Raw genomic sequence first — 26,780 nt, 5'->3', positions numbered from 1 at the left:
TTTGAGAGTTGTGCTGCAGAGATTGAGGAAGGAGAAGCTTTTTGCAAAATTCTCCAAGTGTGAGTTTTGGCTCAATTCAGTGGCTTTATTGGGGCACTTGGTGTCCAGCGAGGGTATTCAGGTTGATCCAAAGAAGATAGAGGAGGTTTAGAGTTGGCCCAGACCGTCCTCAGCCACAGATATTCGTAGCTTTCTTGGGTTGGCAAGCTATTATCGCTGGTTTGTTCAAAGATTCTCATCTATTGCATCTCCCTTGACCAGGTTGACTTAAAAGGGTGTTTCATTTGTATGGTCGGACGAGTGTGAAAAGAGCTTTCAGAAGCTCAAAGCAGCTTTGACCATAACTCCAGTATTGGTTTTTCCATCAGCTTCAGGTTTATATACTGTGTACTGTGATGCTTCGAGAGTTGGGATTGGTTGTGTATTGATGTAGAAGGGTAAAGTTATTGGTTATGTTTCTCGTCAGTTGAAGCCCCATGAGAAGAACTACCCTATTTATGATTTGGAGTTGGCTGCCATAGTTCATGCATTGAAGATTTGGAGGCATTACTTGTATGGCGTATATTGTGAGGTGTTCACTGATCATCATAGTCTTCAGCATTTGTTCAAGCAAAAATATCTTAATTTGAGGCAGCGAAGATGGTTGGAGTTGCTTAAGGATTATGATATCACTACATTGTATCATCCGGGAAAGGCCAATGTGGTGGCCTATGCCTTAAGCCAAAAGATAGTGAGTATGGGGAGTTTGGCATATATTCTAGTTGGGCAGAGACCTCTTGCAGTTGATGTTCAGGACTTGGCCAATCGGTTTGTGAGGTTAGATATTTCGGAGCCCAGTTGGGTGTTGGCTTGTGTGGTTTCTCGGTCTTCTTTATATGATCGCATCAGAAAGTGCCAGCATGATGATCTGCATTTGTTTTTCCTTAGGGATAGAGTTCAGCATGATGATGCCAGAGATGTGACCAACGGTATGCAGGGCCGGATATGTGTGAACAATGTGGATGGGCTTCGGGAGTTGATTCTAGAGGAGGCCCACAGCTCACGGTATTTTATTCATCCGGGTGCCGCAAAGATGTAACAGTATTTGAGGCAGCACTATTGGTGGAGAAGAATGAAGAAAGATATTGCGGGGTTTGTAGCTCGGTGTCTCAATTGTCAGCAAGTGAAATATGAGCATCAGTGACCGGGTGGTTTGCTTCAATAGATGGTTATTTCTGAGTGGAAGTGGGAGAGGATCACTATGGACTTTGTTGTTGTACTTCCACGGACTTTGAAGAAGTTCGATGCTATTTGAGTGAATGTGGATCGGCTGACCAAGTTCGCACACTTCATTCGGGTGTGTACTACCTATTCTTCAGAGCAGTTGGCAAGGATTTATATCCAGGAGATTGTTCGTTTGCATGGTGTTCCAGTTTCTATCATTTCAGATAGAGGTACTCAGTTTATTTTGTAGTTTTGGAGAGCCATGCAGAGAGAGTTGGGTACTCAGGTGGAGTTGAGCACATTGTTTCATCCTCAGACGGACGGGTAGTCAGAGCGTACTATTCAGATATTGGAGGACATGTTGCGTGCTTGTGTCATTGATTTCAGAGGATCATGGGATGAGTTTCTACCGCTTGTAGAGTTTGCTTATAATAACAGCTACCAGTCGAGTATTCATATGTCTCCATATGAGGCTTTGTATAGGATTCAGTGTAGATCTCTAGTTGGTTGGTTTGAGCCCGATGAGGCTAGGCTATTGGGGACTGATTTGATACAGGATGCTTTGGAGAAGGTGAAGGTGATTTAGGAGAGGCTTCGTACAGTGCAGTCGAGGCAAAAGAGTTATGCTGATAGGAAGGTTCGAGATGTGTCCTACATGGTTGGCGAAAAGGTTCTATTGAAGGTTTCACGCATAAAGGGTGTTAGTAGATTTGGGAAGAAAGCAAAATTGAGTCCTTGGTTCATTGGGCCTTTTGAGGTTCTTCGGAGGATTGGGGAGGTGGCTTATGAGCTTGCTTTGCCACCCAGCTTGTCGAGTGTGCATCCGGTATTTTATGTTTCTATGCTCCGGAAGTATATTGGGGATCTGTATCATGTTTTGCACTTCAGCACGATTTAGTTGGATGATGATTTGACATATGATATGGAGCCAATAGCTATTTTGAGTCGTCAGGTTCGAAAGTTAAGATCAAAGGATATAGCTTCCGTGAAAATGCAGTGGAGAGGTCGGCTCGTGGATGAGGCTACCTGGGAGACTGAGAGGGGGATGCCAAGTAAATACCCTCACTTGTTTGAGGCTTCAGTAATGTTTCTTGACTCGTTCGAGGACGAACGTTTATTTAAGTTGGGGAGGATGTGACGACCAGACAAGTCATCTCATGAGTTACCGCTTTCTTTTCGCCCATTTCAGCTTCTTTATGCTTCGTTATCCATGTTTTCTGGTATCAGGTTGGTCTAATCGAGTCCGAAATGAATTTGGTGAAATTTAAGACACTTAGTCTTTTAAGAAGGCTTAAGTTGGAAAAGTCAACCGGATGTTGACCTATGTGTTAGAGGGCTCGGATGTGAGTTCAGATGGTTTGGTTAGCTTCGGTAGGTGATTTATGACTTAGGAGTGTGATCAGAATGGGTTTTGGAGGTCCGGAGTAGAATTAGGCTTGAATTGGCAAAGTTGATATTTTGGCGATTTCCGGTTGATAAGTGAGATTTCGATATAAGATTCGGAAAGGAGTTCTGAGTGTTGCAGTAGCTTCGTCGTATCATTTGGGATATGTGTGCAAAATTTCAGGTCATTCAGACATGGTTTGGTTGGATTTTTGATCAAAAGCGTATTTCGGAAGATTTTTGAAACTTAGGCTTGAATCTGATGTGTTTTGAGTGATTTGATGTTGTTTGAGGTGTTTTGATGATTGGAACAAGTTTGAATAAGGTTTTAGGATTTGTTCGTGCCTTTAGTTGAGGTCCAGGAGGCCTCGGGTGAGTTTCGGGTAGTCATTCGGACCACTTTTGGAGTTTGAAAGTTGCAGATTTTTGTTCTAGCATTTGCAGGGTTTGGCCTTTGCCTTCGAGAAGGGCCGGGTTTTTTAAGCTACGCATTCGCGAGAGCCTAGGCCGCGTTCGTGAAGGCTTGTGAAGGGATCTCATCGCGTTCGCGAGAGGGTATGCGCGATCGCGAAGAAGGAGTTGAGTCAGATGTGTCCAAGGTAATTTATTCATCGCGTTCGCGTGAAGGTGTTCACGATCGTGAAGGTATAGGTGGAAGGTGCATCGCATTCGCGTCTGGCATGTCGCCTTCATGTAAGGAAAAAAATTGGTCAACGCGAGTTTGTGCTTCGCGAACGCGTAGGTTTGACCGCGTTCGCGAAGAAGGGAGGTCAGACCTGGGCAGAAGGTTTTTAATTCATTTTATCTGCAATTTGAGGGCTCATTTCCTCCATAGTGGGTCATTTTGAGATCATTTTGAAGGAGATTGAAGAGGGATTCAAGGGGAAGCGATTGGAGGTAAGAATTTCGGACCTAAGACTCGATTCTATTGTGAGATCTACCTAGAAAATCATGGAAACTTAAGCTAAAAATGGAAGATCTAGGGCTTGGAATTTTGGACTTTTGATTGAGGATTTGGAGGACCATTTGAGGTCGGATTTGAGAAATTTTGTTTTGTATGAACTCGTGAGGTGATGAGGAATGTAATGATGTGAAAATTTATGAGTTTCGAGAAGTGGGCTCGGGGATCGAGTTTTTCTAATTTCAGGATTTTTGATATTTTTCGATTGTTTTTGCTTGGGCTTTGTTCCTTTAGCATATTATGATGTATTCGTTCTTATTTTGGATAGATTCGATGCGCATGGAGGCCGATTCGAGAGGCAGAGGCATTGCGGTAGAGATTTAGCCGGTTCGAGGTGAGTAATGATTGTAAATGATGCTTTGAGGGTTTGAAACCCCGGATTTGCACATCGTAGTGCTATATTGAGATGAGACACGCGCTTGTTGATGAGCGTGGGGTCGTATACTATTAGGGATTGTTACTTAATCCGTCCCGATTGATGATTTTACCGTGTATTTGATTGAAACTTATTTGCTATCATCATGATTTAGGTTGAATGCCATATTTGGGTTTCCTGCCAACTATTTGGACACTTTCGGGGATTTTTAGTACTATTTACTCACTGTTTTGACTTATTACTTGAACTCAGTCCTGATAGTTTCCACTATTTTACTATTCAGCCATTCTTTCCCAATTTTAAGACTTAAACGATATTTTTAATGATGTTTGGGCTGAAAACACTGTTTTACTATTGCCCGAGGGGCTTGTGATGATTTTTGGACTGAGTAAGGCCGAGGGCCTACATTGTGAGGAACACTGATACTGATTTGATGCCGAGGGACTGAGATACATATACGCCATGAGGTGACTTGATTGATATGAGGCCAATGGCCTAGATTTGATGCCACGAGATGGCTTGATATTGCGCTTGGGCCGTAAGGGGCCCCTCCTGGAGTCTGTACACCCCCAGTGAGCGCGGGTACCCAGTTGTGATATGTGAGATTAAGCCCGAGGGCTGGTACTGTACTGAGTTGTAGCCCGTGGGGCAGATTTGTGGATATTAAGTCCGAGGGGCGAACTTCTATCTGTTTACTTTACATTATTTATCTGTCAATTACTTGTTTTACCTTACGAACGAAGATTTTACTTAGTTTTCACTATTTAACTGTTTTCAAATAATGTTTTATTGGTCCATTATAGAATGCCTTGTGTTTTTACGTGTTTTCTTACTTTCAGTCATTATTTATATTTGTTACTCACTGGGTCAGAGTACTCACATTACTCCCTGCACCGTGTGTGCAGATTCAGGCATAGCAGGTCCCGCTCTTGAGTGTTGATTCCTCCAGTCCAGGCGGTGTTTTGGAGACTACAAGGTAGCTGTTGGCGTCCGCAGCCCTTGTGTCTCCCTTATCTTATTATTTCTATGTTCTTCAAATAGTTGTACTAGATATTACATTTAGTAGACATGTATCAGGATCCTTAGTTGCTCATGACTTGTGACACCCCGGTTAGGGCTGTGTCGGGTTGGATTTCCGCTTTGTTATCTCTATTTCCACTAAATATTGCTATTAAATCATGTTTAAACTATCTTTATGTTATTTAACTCCTTAAAAGGATGAATTGTGTTAGATTGGTTGACCTTGTCTTCATGAGAGGCGCCATCACGACCGAGTTCGGGGCTAGGGTCATGACAGTTTACTGATAGGTAGTTTTTAGATAACTAATTGTGCTTGATTAGTGTGATGACCCAAAAGGTCATCACTTGATTTAAATGAAATTCTATTTTTTTGAGGCCTTGAAAACCTCATTTAGAGTCACCTCGTTTTGTGTGCGCAGTCCGGGCGCATAGCCGGAAAACATAAATATGAAAATCTATGAAAAATGATAAAATTTGATTATAAAATGAGTTAATTTGACTTCGGTCAACGTTTTGGGTAAACACACCCGGAGGGTTCGTAGGAAAATATGGGACTTGGGCGTATGCCCGGAATCGAATTCTGAGGTCCCAAGCCCCAGAAATGAATTTTTAAAGGAAATTGTTTAAGAAAATTTGAAATAGAATCTAATTAGAACATGATAGTAGCGGGACCGTATTTTGGTTATGGCATCTGGTACAGGTCTTATATATGATTTAAGACATTTCGGTAAAATTTGGTGAAAAACGGATGTCATATGACGTGATTCGGACTTAGAGTGTTATCGGACTTAGAGGGCTCGGGTGAGTTTCGGAGAGGCGTTAGAGTGTTATTGGACTTAGAAAATCTAGTGTTTTTGATTGTTGCTGGTGTCCAGGTTTTTTTTGTACGCGATCGCATTGATTCTTCCACGATCGCATAGAGTTAATATTGGTAGTCATCAATTTGTTCTATGCGAACTCATTGATTCTTCCGCAATCGCATAGAGTTAATTTTGGTAGTCATTAATTTGTTCTATGTGATCGCATTGATTCTTCCGTGATTGCATAGAGTTAATTTTGGTAGTCATCAATTTGTTCTATGCGACCGCATTGATTCTTCCGGGATCGCATAGAATAAATTTTGGGAGGTCACAATTTGTTCTATGTGATCACATTGATTCTTCTGCGATCGCATAGAGTTAATTTTTGTAGTAATCAAATTGTTCTATGCAATCGCATTGATTCTTCCGCGATCGCATAGAGTTAATTTGGTAGAGCTAAAGTCACAGTCTTGGCATGACAGTCCAAGATAGCATGGTAAGGTGATAACTAGTCCATCCCCAATATAACATCGAAGTCAACCATGTCTAAAAGCAACAAATCTACACGAGTCTCAAGACCTTCAATCACCATAATACAAGAACGATGGACTTGATCAACCATAATAGAATCACCCACCGGTGTAGACACATGAACCGGAACACTCAATGAATCACTAGGCATGACCAAGTACGGTGCAAAATATGATTAAACATACGAATACGTAGACCCTGGATCAAATAACACTAAATCTTCTCTATCATAAACCAGAACCATACAGGTAATAACTGCATCTGAAGCCTCAGCCTCGGGCCTGGTTTGAAGAGCATAACATCGGGGCTGGGCCCCACCACATTGAACCATATCTCTAGGTCGGCCTGCTGCTAGTTGGCCTCCAACTCTAGCGGCCTGAGCTCCACCTATAGTACCTCTACCTCCACCTCTAGCACTTATACTCCTACATCTAGCTAGTTGGGCGGGCTGTGGAACACCTGGTGCCTGTACCATGGCACGAGAACCCTGATTTTGAGAGTTGCTTGGTGTTTGAGGGAAAAACCTGACAATATGACCCAGATCACCACAAGTGTAACAAGCCCTCGGCTGCTGAGACTGCTGGCCCTGGCGACCTGAATGACCACCCCAAAAGCTCTGAAGTGGCGGTGCACTGTAGGACTACTGATTGGAATATTGCATCTGGGGACCACGACTACCTGAAGCACTATGAGAAACCTGAAGTGCTGACTGAAAAGGTACCTATGAATCTGCCTGAATGGCAGGGCCTCTTGTCTGACACATGACCACCTCCCTACGACATAACCATCTCAACTCTACTAGCCACGTTGGCTTCCTCCTGAAAAGTGATCTCACTCCCAGCTCCCTAGACATCTGAAGACGAATCAGCTGCATAAGACCGTCAATAAACCTCCTCACCCTATCTCTCTCAGTAGAAAGTATGACAAGAGCATGGCGAGCTAAGTCGATGAACCTGGTCTCATATTGGGTAACAGTCATGGAACCCTACTAGAGGCGCTTAAACTGCCTCTGATAGGCCTCTCTCTGAGTAACGGGGAGAAACTTCTCCAGGAATAACACTGTAAACTGCTCCTAAGTTAAGGCTGGTGATCCGGCTGGTCTAGCTAAGCATTAATCTCTCCACCAAGTCTTGGCGGATCCAGACAAGCGAAATATAGCAAAATCAACACCATTGGTTTCAACAATCCCCATGTTCTAAAGAACCTCGTGACAACTGTTCAGATAATCTTGGGGATCCTTAATAGATACACGACTGAAAGTAGTAGTGAAGAGTTTGGTAAACCTGTCCAATCTCCACAAGGCATTGGTAGACATTGCTGAACCATCGCCAGTCTGAGCTACCACACCCGGCTGAACCGCTTCAACTCGCTGAGCTGCTAGAATCTGAATCTAGGGAGCTACCTTCTCTGGAGTGTGAGTAGTGGGAGTCTGGGCCCCTCCACTAGCCTGAGAAATGGCTGGTGCTACAGGAAGCAAGCCTGCTCGGCTAACACTCTCCATGAGGCCCACTAGTCGGACCAAAGCATCCTGAAGAACTGGGGTAGCAATAAACCCCTCTGAGACTTGAGCTGGGCCCACCGAAACTGCTAGGGTTGGAACCTCGTCATCAAAATCAACCTGAGGCTCCACTATGGGTGTTGTTGCCCTAGGCTAAGCTCTGCCCCTACCTTGACTTATAGCACGGCCTCGCCCTCGCCCTCAGCCCCTCGTGGGAGCTGCTGAGCGTTTGAACTGCTGATCAGTAGATGAGGAAGCGCGTGTTCTCGCCATCTGCAAAAGAACAAAGTAGAAATTCAATTAGCATTGAGAAACCAAACCGCACGACAAGAAAGAACAAATGTGAGATTTTTCCTAGCTCTGTAGCCTCTAGGGATAAATATAGATGTCTCTGTACCGATCCCTCATACTCTACTAAGCTTGTCTATAAACTGTGAGACCCATGTAACCTAGAGCTCTGATACCAACTTGTCATGACCCGAATTTCCCACCCTCGGGAGTCGTGATGTCGCCTACTATTGGGAGCTAGGCAAGACAAAACTTATCTACTTACTTCATTAACAAATTACTTCATTTTAACAAATATAAGTGATAACATGAAATCAGCGGAACTTTAAATAATTAAGCGGAAGGTAAAAATGAAATATCTAGAAACAATGTCTATTACAACTTCTAAAACCTCTAATACTTAAAACCTGGTGTCACAGACTATCTAAGATTACTACATACAAGGTTTGAAGAAATGATAACTCACTATTTCTGAATAACACAGAAGGAAACAGGAAATAGAGATAGAGGGAGACGCTAGGGCCCACGGACGCCTGCAAGTCTACCTTGGGTCTCCGGGTGGACTGAATGAAACCCTCCAATTACTGTCCGAAAGTTGATCCTAGATCTACACAAAGTGCAGAGTGTAGTATCAGCATAACCAACCCCATGTGCTGGTAAGTCCCTAGCCTAACCTCGGCGAAGTAGTGATGAAGCTAGGACTAGACTACCAAATAAACCTCTGCAGTTCAAATATATATGCAACCAAAACTAATACAGCGATATCTAGTTAATACGGGAGGGGGAGCATGCTGTGGGGGAGATAACAATTTCCAAGTAAAAAGACATCAAGTAGCGAAAGAAATAACATAACTTGGATACCAATAAGGAATCAGGAATCAATAAAGGCACGACATCACCCTTCGTGCTTTTACTCTTTTTCCTCACCAAATAATCAATAGAATCGGCACAGAATGGTACATCGTGTTGCATGACATCACCCTTTGTGCTTTACACTCTTTCCTTACAATCATACATGGCATCACCCTTCGTGCTTTATACTCTTTCCTCACAAAACAAATAATACATGATATCACTCTTCGTGCTTTAACACTTCTCCTCACCCAAACAACAATCACAAACAATTGGGCGAGGGAATAAACAAGATTATAATAGGAATCCCAGTAAGGGAACAACAATTAAATCCCGGCAAGGGAGAAACATCAACAATATCAACATCCCGGCAAGGGAGATAACCAATAAACCAATAAACAATTTAATAACTCTTTCTCCTTTTCACTTTTACTTCACAACTCACTTTACCAGTTGAGCCAGTGCTCCAAAGGGTTCAATTAACTCATTTACTTTTACAATTCGTAATATAACATGAGCCAATGCTCCTCGATGTGCAAAAGTCACAATTACTTCCTCAACTTTTCACAACAAACAGAAATCACTGCTAAAGCATAGATTATTCAACGAAATCTTGAAAATCACATTATAAGACTCACGGTCATGCTAGACACCAACGTATAGATACTTGTCACCATGCCTATACGTCGTACTCAACAATAATCACGTAGCAAATACAACTCGACTCTTAATCCCTCAAGCTAAGGTTAGACCAAACACTTACCTCAAACTTCCACGGCCAACTCATGCCTCAATAACCACTTTTTCTTTCAAATTCGGCTCCAACCCAATCAAATCTATACATAATCGAGTTGATAACATCAATAAATGCTAAACAATCCAATTCTAATGCTTAATTATAGTTTTCTAATCATTCTTCCCAAAAATCGACACCGGACCCGCTTGGTCAAAACACGAGGTTTGGAACAAAATCAAATCACCCATTCACCCACGAGCCAAAATATATAATTATTTTCACAATTCGACCCCAGAACATGGTCTAAATCACAATTAATCAAAAAACCCTAACTCTATCGAAATCCCTAATTTTCTACCCTTATTCACATGATTTAGGCCTAGAAATCTAATGGGTGTTAATGGAAAATGAAGAAAATGATTCTAATATTACATACCTACGAATTTGTGATGAAATCCTCTTTCAAAAATCGTCCAATTTGGAGTTGAGATGAAGAAGTTATGAAATTTTGAACAATTCCCGTATTAGCTACTGTTTTAAGTGTTGGGCGACAGTGTTCATCATGTTCGTGAGAACACTCTCGTGATCGTGAAGGGCTGAAAGTAAGTGGACATATGCGATCGCGAGTCCTTCCACGCATTCGCGAAAGGTTGACCCCCTGACCTTGCGTTCGTGGATGAGCTTACGCGTTCGCATAGAAAAACGACCAAATCCCAGCCCCCCTCCAATTAACTCTACGCATTCACGTCACACAGATCGCGTTCGCAATGAGCAGTCCCCCAAAGCTCCGCATTCGCGACTGTGGCTTCGCGTTTGCGATGACAAAATCCACCCCTATCCCCATTTACCTTACGTGATCGCGAGAGTGACTACGCGATCACGATGAACAATAGGCCTGAGCACCTGTAGCAGAAATTCTGCAACTTTTTTTAAGTTCAAAACTTCCCAATCACATCTGAAACACACTCGAGCCCTCACGGCTCCTAGCCAATCACATGTACTAACTCAATAACATCGTACGGACCTATTTGTGCGATCAAATCGCCAAAATAACCTTAATAACAATGAATCAAACCTCAAAATCAAGAACTTTTCTCAAACTTCATCAAGTATCAAATTTAGCAATTTAGGTCCGAATCACGTCAAATGATATCCCTTTTTAACCAAATCTTACAGAAATGACTTAAACCATATATAAGACCTGTACCTGGTGCTGGAACAAAAATACGGGTCCGATACCATCGTGTTCTAATCAGATTTCATTTCAAATTTCCTTAAATAATTTCAAAAAACAACAACAACAACAACCCAGTATAATCCCACAAGTGGGGTCTGGGAAAACAATTTTATTCAAAAATTCATTTCTCGGGCTTGGGTCCGGGTCCATTTACCCAAAACATTGACCAAAGTCAAATTAGCTCATTTTATAACAAAATATTATCTTTTTTCATAGATTTTCATATTTAGGCTTTCTGGTTACGTGCCCTGACTATGCACACAAATTGTGGTGACTCTAAATAAGGTTTTCAAGGGCTCAGAGACACAGAATTTAATTAAAAGCAAGTGATGACCCTTTTGGACCATCACATATTCATCTTCATGGTGTGCTTGTGTCTATCATTTTGGACCAAGGTACGCAGTTTAACTCCTGTTTATGGACAGCAGTTCAGCGAGAGTTGGGTACACAGGTTGAGTTGAGCACAACATTTCATCCTCAGATGGACGGGCAGTCCGAGCGGACTATTTAGATTTTGGGGTATATGCTCCGAGCTTGTGTCATTGACTTTTGAGGCTCGTGGGATCGGTTTTTTCCTTTAGCGAAGTTTGCCTACAACAATAGCTACAAGTCGAGTATCCAAAAGGCTCCTTTTGAGGCTTTATATGGTAGGCGGTGTCGGTCTCCGGTTGGATGGTTTGAGCCGAGAGAGGCTCGGTTGTTGGGTACGGATCTAGTTCAGGAGGCCTTGGATGAGGTCAGGATTATTCAGGATAGGCTTCGTACAACTCAGTCCAGGCAAAAGAGTTATGCAGACCGCAAGGTTCGAGATGTGGTTTTTATGGTCGGTGAACGAGTATTGCTCCAAGTGTCACCTATGAAGGGCGTGATGAGATTTGGGAAGAAAGGCAAGCTTAGCCGTAGGATCATTGGCCCATTTGAGGTTCTTGATCGAGTGGAATAGGTGGCTTATAGACTTGCATTGCCACCGAGCTTATTAGCCGTGCATCCAGTGTTTCATGTGTCCATGCTCCGGAAGTATCACGGCGATCTATCCCACGTGTTAGACTTTAGCATTGTCTAGTTGGACAAGGACATGACTTATGAGGAGGAGTCAGTGTCTATTCTAGACCAACAGGTTCATCAATTGAGGTCGAAGAGTTTTCCTTCTGTTCGTGTTCAGTAGAGAGGTCAGCCTCCTGAGACATCAACCTGGGAGTTCGATTCCGATATGCGGAGCCGTTATCCTCATCCTTTCACTGACTCAGGTACATCCTTCTTCTGTCCGTTCAAGGACGAACAGTTGTTTTAGAGGTGGAGAATGTGATGATCGCTTTAAATTAAATTCTATGTTTCTAAGGCCTTGAAAACATCATTTAGAGTCACCTTGGTTTGCGTGTGCAGTCCAGGCGCATAGTCATAAAAGTTAAATATGAAAATCTGTAAAAAAAATGATAAAATTTGGTTATAAAATAAGTTAATTTGACTTCGGTCAGCATTTTGGGTAAACAGACCTGGACCCATAATTTGACAGTCTCGGAGAGTCCGTAGGAAAATATTGGACTTGGGAGTATGCCCGGAATCTAATTTCGAGGTCCCAAGCCCGAGAAATGAATTTTTAAAAGAAATTATATTCTGAAATTGTTTAAGGTAATTTAAAAGGAATTTGATTAGAACATGAAGGTACCAGGCCCGTATTTTGGTTCTGCCACCCGGTACAGGTCTTATATATGATTTAAAATAGTTTTGTAAAATTTGGTGAAAAACGGATGTCATTTCACGTGATTCGGACCTAATTTGCAAAAGTTGATGCTTAAGAAGTTTTGAAATATTTCTTTGATTTTGAGGTTTTATTCATTATTTATGATGTTATTTTGTCAATTTGATCGCACGGATAAGTTCATATGATGTTTTTGAGTTAGTATGTATATTTGGTTTGGAGCCCCGAGGGCTCGGGTGAATTTCGGATAGGCGTCGGAGTGTTTTTGGACTTAGAAAATCTGGTGTTTTTGCTGGTTGCTAGTGTCCAGGTTTGTTTTCTATGCGATCGCATTGATTTTTCCGCGATCGCATAGAGTTAATTTTGGTAGTCATCAATTTGTTCTATGCGATCGCATCGATTCTTCCGCGATCGCATAGAGTTAATTTTGGTAGTCATCAATTTGTTCTATCTGATCACATTGATTCTTCCATGATCACATAGAGTTAATTTAGGTAGTCATCAATTTGTTATATGCGATCGTATTAATTCTTCCGCGATCGTAGTGACTAATTTCCCTTACCCTATGCGATCGCATTCCTTTCTTCGCGATCGCATAGAACAAATATCCGCCCAGTTATTTAAGCTGAAAAACAGAATGCATTACGGGGAATTGGCCATTTTTTATAAACCTCTTCTTCTCCAAAGCTCTTAGGCGATTTTGAAGCACTTCCTCACCATAATCTCATAGGTAAGTAATCATTAACTTGTTTTCTTCCATTTTCATCAACATATATTAGATTATAGGCCTAAAAACATATGTCGATGGGTAGAAAATTAGGGATTTGGGTGGAGTTAGGGTTTTTGATTAGAGAGGCATAAATAAGATAAGACTAAAAACAACTTTCATAATTTTATCAGATTATGTAATAGATGCACCAAGAGTTCGGTAATTTCTTTTCTTCAAAATTGATATATGGCATAACAGAGATAGCTAAGAAGATAAGAATTAATGAAATACACAAATAAACAAAAGTAGTAGTAGTAGCTTTTTTACCTGTTTTGCTGCTAATTCTGCTTTTTGTGCAGCCTTAAGTTTTTTTAATTCTTTCTCTTTGGCCTACCACATCCAATAAACACAAAAGGACCATACGGTGTAATCCCTAGTAAACACATATTGAAAGCACGAAAAGATGTTAAATATTACTCTATCTGTCCAAAATTATAACTTAATTTTAACTTTAAACTTCTCAATTTACCGATTTTTAGCCTAGTCTCTATGACTTATTCTAGACCACAAGTTTAAAATTGTTTCTTCTTTCTTAAATCCGTCCCCAGTCTAAAACATCGATAATATCTATTTTAGAATATTTTGAATCAATCAATCAACTGCTCAATCTTAGTTTATATTCCATATACTTGAATATCACAAATAATTTTGTTGCAAAATCGAATTGTAACGAATCATTTTGAAGAATAATCCATCACAACAAAACTAAAAAAAATATAGTGTTCAATCAATCCTTTTCTTCCTTTTTCTTTTTCCTTTCCAATTCTTTAGGAGTTAATTCCTTTCCATCTGATGCTGCTTATGTGGTTGGCGCCTATCAGAAATTAAAGTCACTCTAAAAGCAAAAAACACAAAATAGCAAATAAAACAGAAAATTTGATTGTTACCATACAGGGTCGTATAAGAATATGAAGACCTTGTGGTTTGTTTCAGAGGATTTAGCTTCCCAAGTGGAAGTGGGAGCGGATCACTATGGACTTCCTTGTTGGACTCCTGCAAACTCGGAGGATGTCCGACGCAGTATGGGTCATTGTTGATAGGCTGACCAAGTCAGTACATTTCATTCCTGTGGCAGTCTCATATTCATTCGAGAGGTTAGCTGAGATCTATATCTAAGAGATTGTTCGTCTTCATAGTGTGCCTATGTCTATCATTTGGACCGAGGTACGCAGTTTACCTCCCGTTTCAGGAGAGCAGTTCTGTGAAAGTTGGACAAGGCCAGGATTATTCAGGATAGGCTTTGCACAGCTCAGTCCAAGCAAAAGAGTTATGTAGACCGCAAGGTTCGAGATGTGGCTTTTATGGTCGGTGAGCGGGTATTGCTTCGAGTGTCGCCTATGAAGGGCGTGAAGAGATATGGGCAGAAGGGCAAGTTTAGCCCTAGGTTCATTGGCCCATTTCAGGTTCTTGATCGAGTGGGAGAGGTGACTTATCGACTTGCATTACCGCCGAGCTTATCAGCTGTGCATCCAGTGTTTCATGTGTCCATGCTCCGGAAGTATCACGGCGATCCATCCCACATGTTAGACTTCAGCATTGTCTAGTTGGACAAGGACATGTCTTATGAGGAGGAGTCAGTGGCTATTCTAGACCGGCAGGTTCATCAGTTGAGGTCGAAGAGTTTTCCTTCTGTTCGTATTCAGTAGCGAGGTCAGCCTCCTGAGACATCAACCTGGGAGTTCGAGTCTCATATGCGGAGCCGTTATCCTCATCATTTCCCTGACTCATCTACTTCCTTCTTTTGTCCGTTCAAGGACGAACAGTTGTTTTAGAGGTGGAGAATGTGATGACTCAACACTTGCTTTAAGTTAAATTCTATGTTTCCGAGGCCTTGAAAACATCATTTAGAGTCACCTTGGTTTGCGTGTGCAGTCCAGGCGCATAGTCAGAAAAGTTAAATATGAAAATCTGTAAAAAAAATGATAAAATTTGGTTATAAAATGAGTTAATTTGACTTTGGTCAGCGTTTTGGGTAAACAGACCCGGACCCATAATTTAACAGTCTCGGAGAGTCCATAGTAAAATATTGGACTTGGGCGTATGCCCGAGATCGAATTCCGAGGTCCCAAGCCCGAGAAATGAATTTTTAAAAGAAATTATTTTATGAAATTGTTTAAGGTAATTTAAAAGGAATTTGATTAGAACATGATGGTACCAGGCCCGTATTTTGGTTCTGGCACCCGGTACAGGTCTTATATATGATTTAAGATATTTTTGTAAAATTTGGTGAAAAACGGATGTCATTTGACGTGATTCAGACCTAATTTGCAAAAGTTGATGCTTAAGAAGTTTTGAAATATTTCTTTGATTTTGAGGTTTTATTCATTGTTTATGATGATATTTTTGCAATTTGATCGCACGGATAAGTTCGTATGATATTTTTGAGTTAGTATGTATATTTGGTTTGGAGCCCCGAGGGCTCGGGTGAGTTTCGGATAGGCGTCAGAGTGTTTTTGGACTTAGAAAATCTGGTGTTTTTGCTGGTTGCTAGTGTCCAGGTTTGTTTTCTATGCGATCGCATTGATTTTTTCGCAATCGCATAGAGTTAATTTTGGTAGTCATCAGTTTGTTCTATGCGATCACATCGATTCTTCCGCGATCGCATAGAGTTAATTTTGGTAGTCATCAATTTGTTCTATCTGATCACATTGATTCTTCCGTGATCACATAGAGTTAATTTAGGTAGTCATCAATTTGTTATATACGATCGCATTAATTCTTCCGCGATCGCAGTGACTAATTTTCCTTACTCTATGCGATCGCATTCCTTTCTTCGCGATCACATAGAACAAATAGCCGCCCAGTTATTTAAGCTGAAAAACAGAATGTGTTACGGGGAATTGGCTATTTTTCATAAACCTCTTCTTCTCCAAAGCTCTTAGGCGATTTTGAAGCACTTTCTCACCATAATCTCTTAGGTAAGTAATCATTAACTTGTTTTCTTCCATTTTCATCAACATATATTAGATTATAGGCCTAAAAACATGTGTCTAAGGGTAGAAAATTAGGGATTTGGGTAGAGTTAGGGTTTTTGATTAGAGAGGCATAAATAAGATAAGACCAAAAACAACTTTCATAATTTTATCAGATTATGTAATAGATGCACCAAGAGTTCGGTAATTTATTTTCTTCAAAACTGATATATGGCATAATAGAGATAGCTAAGAAGATAAGAATTTATGAAATACACAAATAAACAAAAGTAGTAATAGTAGCTTTTTTACCTGTTTTGCTGCTAATTCTGCTTTTTGTGCAGCCTTCAGTTTTTTAAATTCTTTCTCTTTGGCTTACCACATCCAATAAACATAAAAGGACCATACGGTGTAATCCCTAGTAAACACATATTGAAAGAACAAAAAGATGTTAAATATTACTCTATCTGTTCAAAATTATAACTTAATTTTAACTTTAAACATCTCAATTTACCGATTTTTAGCCTAATCTCTATGACTTATTCTAGACCACAAGTTCATAAGTGTTTCTTCTTTCTTAAATCTGTCCCCAGTCTAAAACATCAATAATATCTATTTTAGAATATTTTGAATCAATCAATCAACTGCTCAATCCTAGTTTAGATTCCACATGCTTGAATATCACAAATATTATTGTTGCAAATTCGAATTGTAACGAATCATTGTGAAGAATAATCCATCACAACAAAACTAAAAAAAATATATTGTTCAATCAATCCTTTTCTTCCTTTTTCCTTTTTCTTTCCAATTCTTCAGGAGTTAATTCCTTTCCATCTAATGCTGCTTCTATGGCTGGCGCCTATCAGAAATTAAAGTCACTCTAAAAGTAAAAAACACAAAATAGCAAATCAAACAGAAAATTTGATTCTTACCATACAGGGCCGTATAAGAATATGAAGACCTTGTGGATTGTTTCAAAGGATTGAGCTTCCCAAGTGGAAGTGGGAGCGGATCACTATGGACTTCCTTGTTGGACTCCCGCAAACTCGTAGGATGTTCGACGCAGTATGGGTCATTGTTGATAGGCTGACCAAGTCAGTACATTTCATTCCTGTGGCAGTTTCATATTCATTCGAGAGCTTAGCTGAGATCTATATCCAAAAGATTGTTCGTCTTCATAGTGTGCCTATGTCTATCATTTGGACCGAGGTACGCAGTTTACCTCCCGTTTCTGGAGAGAAGTTCTGTGAAAGTTGGACAAGGCCAGGATTATTCAGGATAGGCTTCGCACAGCTCAGTCCAAGCAAAAGAGTTATGCAGACCGCAAGGTTCGAGATGTGGCTTTTATGGTCGGTGAGCGGGTATTGCTTCGAGTGTCGCCTATGAAGGGCGTGATGAGATATGGGAAGAAGGGTAAGTTTAGCCCTAGGTTCATTGGCCCATTTCATGTTCTTGATCGAGTGGGAGAGGTGACTTATAGACTTGCATTGCCGCCGAGCTTATCAGCTGTGCATCCAGTGTTTCATGTGTCCATGCTCCGGAAGTATCACGGCGATCCATCCCACGTGTTAGACTTCAGCATTGTCTAGTTGGACAAGGACATGTCTTATGAGGAGGAGTCGGTGGCTATTCTAGACCGGCAGGTTCATCAGTTGAGGTTGAAGAGTTTTCCTTCTGTTCGTGTTCAGTAGAGAGGTCAGCCTCCTGAGACATCAACCTGGGAGTTCGAGTCTGATATGCGGAGCCGTTATCCTCATCCTTTCCCTGACTCAGCTACTTCCTTCTTCTGTCCGTTCAAGGACGAACAGTTGTATTAGAGGTGGAGAATGTAATGACCCAAAGGGTCATCACTTGCTTTAAATTAAATTCTATGTTTTCGAGGCCTTGAAAACATCATTTAGAGTCACCTTGGTTTGCGTGTGCAGTCCAGGCGCGTAGTCAGAAAAGTTAAAAATGAAAATCTGTAAAAGAAAGTGATAAAATTTGGTTATAAAATGAGTTAATTTGACTTCGGTCAGCGTTTTGGTTAAACAGACCCGGACCCATAATTTGACAGTCCCGGAGAGTCTGTAGGAAAATATGGGACTTGGGCGTATGCCCAGAATCGAATTCCGAGGTCCCAAGCCCGAGAAATGAATTTTTAAAAGAGATTATTTTCTGAAATTGTTTAAGGTAATTTAAAAGGAATTTGATTAGAACATGATGGTACCAGGCCCGTATTTTGTTCCGGCACCCGGTACAGGTCTTATATATGATTTAAGACATTTTTGTAAAATTTGGTGAAAATGGATGTCATTTGACGTGATTCAGACCTAATTTGCAAAAGTTGATGCTTAAGAAGTTTTGAAATATTTCTTTGATTTTGAGGTTTAATTCATTGTTTATGATGTTATTTTGGCGATTTGAACGCACGGATAAGTTCGTATGATATTTTTGAGTTAGTATGTATATTTGGTTTGGAGCCCGAGGGCTCGGGTGAGTTTCGAATAGGCGTCAGAGTGTTTTTCGACTTAGAAAATCTGGTGTTTTTACTGGTTGCTAGTGTCCAGCTTTGTTTTCTATGCGATCGCATTGATATTTCCGCGGTCGCATAGAGTTAATTTTGGTGGTCATCAATTTGTTCTATGCGATCACATCGATTCTTCCGCGATTGCATAGAGTTAATTTTGGTAGTCATTAATTTGTTCTATCTGATCACATTGATTCTTCCGTGATCACATAGAGTTAATTTAGGTAGTCATCAATTTTTTATATGCGATCGCATTGATTCTTCCACGATCGCAGAGACTAATTTCCCTTACCCTATGCGATCGCATTCCTTTCTTCGCGATCGCATAGAACAAAAATCCGCCCAGTTATTTAAGCTTAAAAACATAATGCATTACGGGGAATTGTCCATTTTTCATAAACCTCTTCTTCTCCAAAGCTCTTAGGCGATTTTGAAGCACTTCCCCACCATAATCTCTTAGGTAAGTAATCATTAACTTGTTTTCTTCCATTTTCATCAATATATATTAGATTATAGGCCTAAAAACATGTGTCTAAGAGTAGAAAATTAGGGATTTGGGTATAGTTAGGGGTTTTTTATTAGAGAAGCATAAATAGGATAAGACTAAAAACAACTTTCACAATTTTATCAGATTATGTAATAGATGCACCAAGAGTTCGGTAATTTCTTTTCTTCAAAACTGATATATGGCATAACAGAGATAGCTAAGAAGATAAGAATTTATGAAATACACAAATAAACAAAAGTAGTAGTAGTAGCTTTTTTACCTGTTTTGCTGCTAATTCTAATTTTTTGTGCAGCCTTCAGTGTTTTTAATTCTTTCTCTTTGGCCTACCACATCCAATAAACACAAAAGGACCATACAGTGTAATTCCTAGTAAACACATATTGAAAGCTCAAAAAGATGTTAAATATTACTCTATTTGTCCAAAATTATAACTTAATTTTAACTTTAAACTTCTCAATTTACCGGTTTTTAGCCTAATCTCTATGACTTATTCTAGACCACAAGTTTAAAATTGTTTCTTCTTTCTTAAATCCGTCCCCAGTCTAAAACATCGATAATATCTATTTTTGAATATTTTGAATCAATCAATCAACTGCTCAATCCTAGTTTAGATTCCACATACTTGAATATCAAAAATATTATTTTTGCAAAATCGAATTGTAACGAATCATTGTGAAGAATAATCCATCACAACAAAACTAAAAAAAATATAGTGTTCAATCAATCCTTTTCTTTCTTTTTCTTTTTCCTTTCCAATTGTTCAGGAGTTAATTCCTTTCCATCTGATGCTGCTGCTGTGGCTGGCGCCTATCAGAAATTAAAGTCACTCTAAAAGCAAAAAACACAAAATTTCAAATCAAACAGAAAATTTGATTCTTACCATTAAGGGGCATATAAAAATATGAAGACCTTGTGATTTGTTTCAGAGGATTGAGCTTCCCGAGTGAAAGTAGGAGCGGATCACTATAGACTTTGTTGTTGGACTCCCGCAAACTCGGAGGATGTTCGACGCAGTATGGGTCATTGTTGATAGGCTCACCAAGTCAGTGCATTTCATTCCCGTTGCAGTCTAATATTCATTTGAGAGGTTAGCTGAGATCTATATCCAAGAGATTGTTCATCTTCATAGTGTGCCTATGTCTATCATTTTGGACCGAGGTACGCAGTTTACCTCCCGTTTCTGGAGAGCAGTTCTGTGAGAGTTGGACAAGGCCAGGATTATTCAGGATAGGCTTCGCACAACTCAGTCTAGGCAAAAGAGTTATGCAGACCGCAAGGTTCGAGATGTGTCTTTTATGGTTGGTGAGCGGGTATTGCTCCGAGTGTCGCCTATGAAGGGCGTGATGAGATATGGGAAGAAGTGCAAGCTTAGCCCTAGGTTCATTGGACCATTTCAGGTTCTTGATCGAGTGGGAGAGGTGACTTATAGACTTGCATTGCCGCCGAGCTTATCAGCTGTGTAGCCAGTATTTCATGTGTCCATGCTCCAGAAGTATCACGGCGATCCATCCCACGTGTTAGACTTCATCATTGTCTAGTTGGACAAGGACGGGTCTTATGAGGATGAGCCGGTGGCTATTCTAGACCGGCAGGTTCGTCAGTTGAGGTCAAAGAGTTTTCCTTCTGATCGTGTTCAGTGGAGAGGTCAGCCTCCTGATGCATCGAACTGGGAGTTCGAGTCCGATATGCAGAGCCGTTATCCTCATCTTTTCCCCGACTCAGGTACTTCGTTCTATTGTCCGTTCAAGGACGAACAATTATTTTAGAGGTGGAGAATGTGATGACCCAAAAGGTCATTACTTGCTTTAATGAAATTCTATGTTTCCGAGGCCTTGCAAACATCATTTAGAGTCACATTGGTTTGCGTGCTCAGTCCAGGCGCGTAGTCGGAAAAGTTAATATATGAAAATTTGTGAAAAATGATAAAATTTTGTTATAAAATGAGTTAATTTGACTTCGGTTAACGTTTTGAGTAAACGGACCTGGAGCCATGATTTGACGGTCCCGGAGAGTCCGAAAGAAAATATGGGACTTGGGCGTATGCCCGGAATCGAATTCCGAGGTCCCAAACCCGAGAAATGAATTTTTAAAAGAAATTATTTTTTGAAATTGTTTAAGGTAATTTAAAAGGAATTTTATTAGAACATAATGGTACCAGGCCTGTATTTTAGTTTTGGCGCCCGGTACAGGTCTTATATATGATTTAAGACATTTTTGTAAAATTTGGTGAAAACGGATGTCATTTGACGTGATTCGGACCTAATTTGCAAAAGTTGATGCTTAAGAAGTTTTGAAATATTTCTTTCATTTTGAGGTTTAATTCATTGTTTATGATGTTTTTTGGCGATTTCATTGCACGGATAAGTTTGTATGATGTTTTTAAGTTATTATGTATGTTTGGTTTGGAGCCCTGAGGGCTCAGGTGATTTTCGGATAGGCATCGGAGTGTTTTTGGACTTAGAAAATCTGGTGTTTTTGCTGGTTGCTAGTGTCCAGGTTTGTTTTCTATGCGATCGCATTAATTTTTCCACGATCACATAGAGTTAATTTTGGTAGTCATCAATTTGTTCTATGAGATCGCATCGATTCTTCCGCGATCGCATAGAGTTAATTTTGGTAGTCATCAATTTGTTCTATCCGATCACATTGATTCTTCCGCGATCACATAGAGTTAATTTAGATAGTCATCAATTAATTATATGCGATCGTATTGATTCTTCCGCGATCGCATAGAGTAAATTTTGGGAGGTCACATTTTGTTCTATGCGATTGCATTGATTCTTCCGCGATTGCATAGAGGAAATTTGGGAGGTCACAATTTGTTCTATGCGATCGCATTGATTCTTCCGCGATCGCAGTGACTAATTTCCCTTACCCTATGCGATCACATTCCTTTCTTTGCGATCGCATAGAACAAAAATCCGCCTAGTTATTTAAGCTTAAAAACAGAATGCATTACGGGGAATTTACCATTTTTCATAAACCTCTTCTTCTCCAAAGCTCTTAGGCGATTTTGAAGCACTTCCTCACCATAATCTCTTAGGTAAGTAATCATTAACTTGTTTTCTTCCATTTTCATCAACATCTATTAGATTATAGGCCTAAAAACATGTGTCTAAAGGTAGAAAATTAGGGATTTGGGTAGAGTTAGGATTTTTTTATTAGAGATGCATAAATAAGATAAGACTAAAAACAACTTTCATAATTTTATCAGATTATCTAATAGATGCACCAAGAGTTCGATAATTTCTTTTCATCAAAACTGATATATGGCACAACAGAGATAGCTAAGAACATAAGAATTTATGAAATACACAAATAAACAAAAGTAGTAGTAGTAGCTTTTTTACCAGTTTTGCTGCTAATTCTACTTTTTGTGCACCCTTCAGTTTTTTGTAATTCTTTCTCTTTGGCCTACCACTTCCAATAAACACAAAAGGACCATACGATGTAAGCCCTATTAAATACATATTGAAAGCACAAAAAGATGTTAAATATTACTCTGTCTGTCCAAAATTATCACTTAATTTTAACTTTAAACTTCTCAATTTACCGATTTTTAGCCTAATCTCTATGACTTATTCTAGACCACAAGTTCAAAAGTGTTTCTTCTTTCTTAAATCCGTCCCCAGTCAAAAACATCGATAATATCTATTTTAGAATATTTTGAATCAATCAATCAACTGCTCAATCCTAGTTTAGATTCCACATACTTGAATATCACAAATATTATTGTTGCAAAATCGAATTGCAACGAATCATTGTGAAGAATAATCAATCTCAACAAAACTAAAAAAAATATAGTGTTCAATCAATCCTTTTCTTCCTTTTTCTTTTTCCTTTCCAATTCTTCAGGAGTTAATTCCTTTCCATCTGATGTTGCTGCTGTGGCTGGCGCCTATCAAAAATTAAAGTCACTCTAAAAGCAAAAAGCACAAAATAGCAAATCAAATAGAAAATTTGATTCTTACCATAAAGGGTCGTATAAGAATATGAAGACCTTGTGGTTTGTTTCAGAGGATTGAGCTTCCCGAGTGGAAGTGGAAGCGGATCACTATGGACGTCGTTGTTGGACTCCCGCAAACTCGGAGTATGTTCGATGCAGTATGGGTCATTGTTGATAGGCTGACCAAGTCAGCGCATTTCATTCATGTGACAGTCTCCGATTCATTCGAGAGGTTAGCTGAGATCTATATCCAAAAGATTGTTCATCTTCATAGTGTGCCTGTGTCTATTATTTTGGACCGAGGTACATAGTTTACCTCCCGTTTCTAGAGAGCAGTTCTGTGAGTGTTGGACAATGTCAGGATTTTTCAGGATAGTCTTCGCACAACTCAGTCCAGGCAAAAGAGTTATGCAGACTGCAAGGTTTTAGATGTGACTTTTATGGTCGGTGAGCGGGTATTGCTCCTAGTGTTACCTATGAAGGGCGTGATGAGATATGGGAAGAAGGGCAAGCTTAGCCCTAGGTTTATTGGCCCATTTCAGGTTCTTGATGGAGTGGGAGAGGTGGCTTATAGACTTGCATTGCCGCCGAGCTTATTAGCTGTGTATCCAGTGTTTCATGTGTCCATGCTCCGGAAGTATCACGTCGATCCATCCCACATGTTAGACTTCATCATTATCTAGTTGGACAAGGACGTGTCTTATGAGGAGGAGCCGGTGGATATTATAAACCGGCAGGTTCGTCAGTTGATGTCAAAGAGTTTTCCTTCTGTTCGTGTTCAGTGGAGAGGTCAGCCTCCTAAGGCATCGACCTGGGAGTCCGAGTCCGATATGCAGAGCCGTTATCCTCATCTTTTTCCTGACTCAGATACTTCGTTCTTCTGTCCGTTCAAGGACGAACAATTATTTTAGAGGTGGAGAATGTGATGACCCAAAAGGTCATCACTTGCTTTAACTAAATTCTATGTTTCCGAGGCCTTGAAAACATCATTTAGAGTCACCTTCGTTTGCGTGCACAGTCCAGGCGCATAGTCGGAAAAGTTAAATATGAAAATCTGTGAAAAATGATAAAATTTGGTTATAAAATGAGTTAATTTGACTTCGGTCAACATTTTGGGTAAACGGACCTGGACCCATGATTTGACGGTCCCAAAGAGTCCGTAGGAAAAAATGGGACTTGGGCGTATGCCCAGAATCTAATTCCGAGGTCCCAAACCCGATAAATGAAATTTTAAAAGAAATTGTTTTCTGAAATTGTTTAAGGTAATTTAGAAGGAATTTGATTAGAACATAATGGTACCAGGCCCGTATTTTGGTTCCGACTCCCGGTACAGGTCTTATATATGATTTAACACATTTTTGTTAAATTTGGTGAAAATGGATGTCATTTGACGTGATTCAGATCTAATTTGAAAAAGTTGATGCTTAAGAAGTTTTGAAATATTTCTTTAATTTTGAGGTTTAATTCGGTGTTTATGATGTTATTTTGGCGATTTGATCGCACAGATAAGTTTGTATGATGTTTTTGAGTTAGTATGTATGTTTGGTTTGGAGCCCCAAGGGCTCGGGTGAGTTTCAGATAGGCGTCGGAGTATTTTTAGACTTAGAAAATCTGGTGTTTTTGTTGGTTGTTGGTGTCCATGTTTTTGTTCTATGCGATAGCATTGATTCTTCCGCGATCGCATAGAGTTAATTTTGGTAGTCATCAATTTGTTCTATGCGATCGCATTGATTCTTCCGCGATCACATAGAGTTAATTTAGGTAGTCATCAATTTGTTATATGCGATCGCATTGATTCTTCCGCGATCACATAGAGTAAATTATGGGAGGGCACAATTTGTTCTATGTGATCACAGTGATTCTTCCACTATTGCATAGAGTAAATTTTGGGAGGTCACAATTTGTTCTATGCGATCGTATTGATTCTTCCGCGATCGCAGTGACTAATTTCCCTTACCCTATGCGATCGCATTCCTTTCTTCACGATCGCATAGAACAAAAATCCACCCAGTTATTTAAGCTTAAAAACATAATGCATTACGAGGAATTGACCTTTTTTCATAAACCTCTTCTTCTCCAAAGCTCTTAGGCGATTTTGAAGTACTTCCTCACCATAATTTCTTAGGTAAGTAATCTTTAACTTGTTTTCTTCCATTTTCATCAACATCTATTACATTATAGGCCTAAAACATGTGTCTAAGGGTAGAAAATTAGGGATATAGGTAGAGTTAGGGTTTTTTGATTAGAGAAGCATAAATAAGTTAAGACTAAAATTAACTTTCATAATTTTATCAGATTTTGTAATAGATGCACCAAGAGTTCGGTAATTTCTTTTCTTCAAAACTTATATATGGCATAAAACAGATTGCTAAGAATATAAGCATTTATGAAATACACAAATAAACAAAAGTAGTAGTAGTAGCTTTTTTACCTGTTTTGCTGCTAATTCTGCTTTTTGTGCAGCCTTCAATTTTTTTAATTCTTTCTCTTTGGCCTACCATATCCAATAAACACAAAAAGACCATATGGTGTAAGCCCTAGTAAACACATATTGAAAGCACAAAAAGATGTTAAATATTACTCTATCTGTCCAAAATTATAACTTAATTTTAACTTTAAACATCTCAATTTATCGATTTTTAGCCTAATCTCTATGACTTATTCTAGACCACAAGTTCAAAAGTGTTTCTTCTTTCTTAAATTCGTCCCTAGTCAAAAACATCGATAATAACTATTTTAGAATATTTTGAATCAATCAATCAACTGCTCAATCCTAGTTTAGAATCCACATACTTGAATATCACAAATATTATTGTTGCAATATCGAATTGCAACGAATCATTGTGAAGAATAATCCATCACAACAAAACTAAAAAAATATAGTGTTCAATCAATTCTTTTCTTCCTTTTTCTTTTTCCTTTCCTATTCTTCAGGAGTTAATTCCTTTCCATCTGATGTTGCTGCTGTGGCTGGCGCCTATCAGAAATTAAAGTCACTTGAAAAGGGAAAAACATAAAATAGCAAATCAAACAGAAAATTTGATTCTTATCATAAAGGGGCGTATAAGAATATGAAGACCTGGTGGTTTGTTTCAGAGGATTGAGCTTCCCGAGTGGAAGTGGGAGCGGATCACTATGGACTTCGTTGTTGGACTCCCACAAACTTGGAGGAAGTTCGACACAGTATGGGTTATTTTTGATAGGCTAACCAAGCCAGCGCATTTCATTCATGTGGTAGTCTCCTATTCATTCGAGAGGTTAGTTGAGATCTATATCCAAGAGATTATTCGTGTTCATAGTGTTCCTGTGACTATCATTTCGGACCAAGGTACTCAATTTACCTCCTGTTTCTGGAGAGCAGTTATGTGAGGGTTATACAAGGTCAGGATTATTCAAGATAGGCTTCACACAGCTCAATCCAGGCAAAAGATAAATGCAAACCGCAAGGTTCGAGATGTGGCTTTTATGGTCGGTGGCTTAGCCCTAGGTTCATTGGCCCATTTCAGGTTCTTGATCGAGTGGGAGAGGTGGATTATAGACTTGCATTGCCAC

This window comes from Nicotiana sylvestris, chromosome 2, assembly GCF_000393655.2.
Source record: "Nicotiana sylvestris chromosome 2, ASM39365v2, whole genome shotgun sequence".
Lineage (NCBI taxonomy): Eukaryota > Viridiplantae > Streptophyta > Magnoliopsida > Solanales > Solanaceae > Nicotiana > Nicotiana sylvestris.
Note: the sequence above shows the minus strand (reverse complement) of the source record.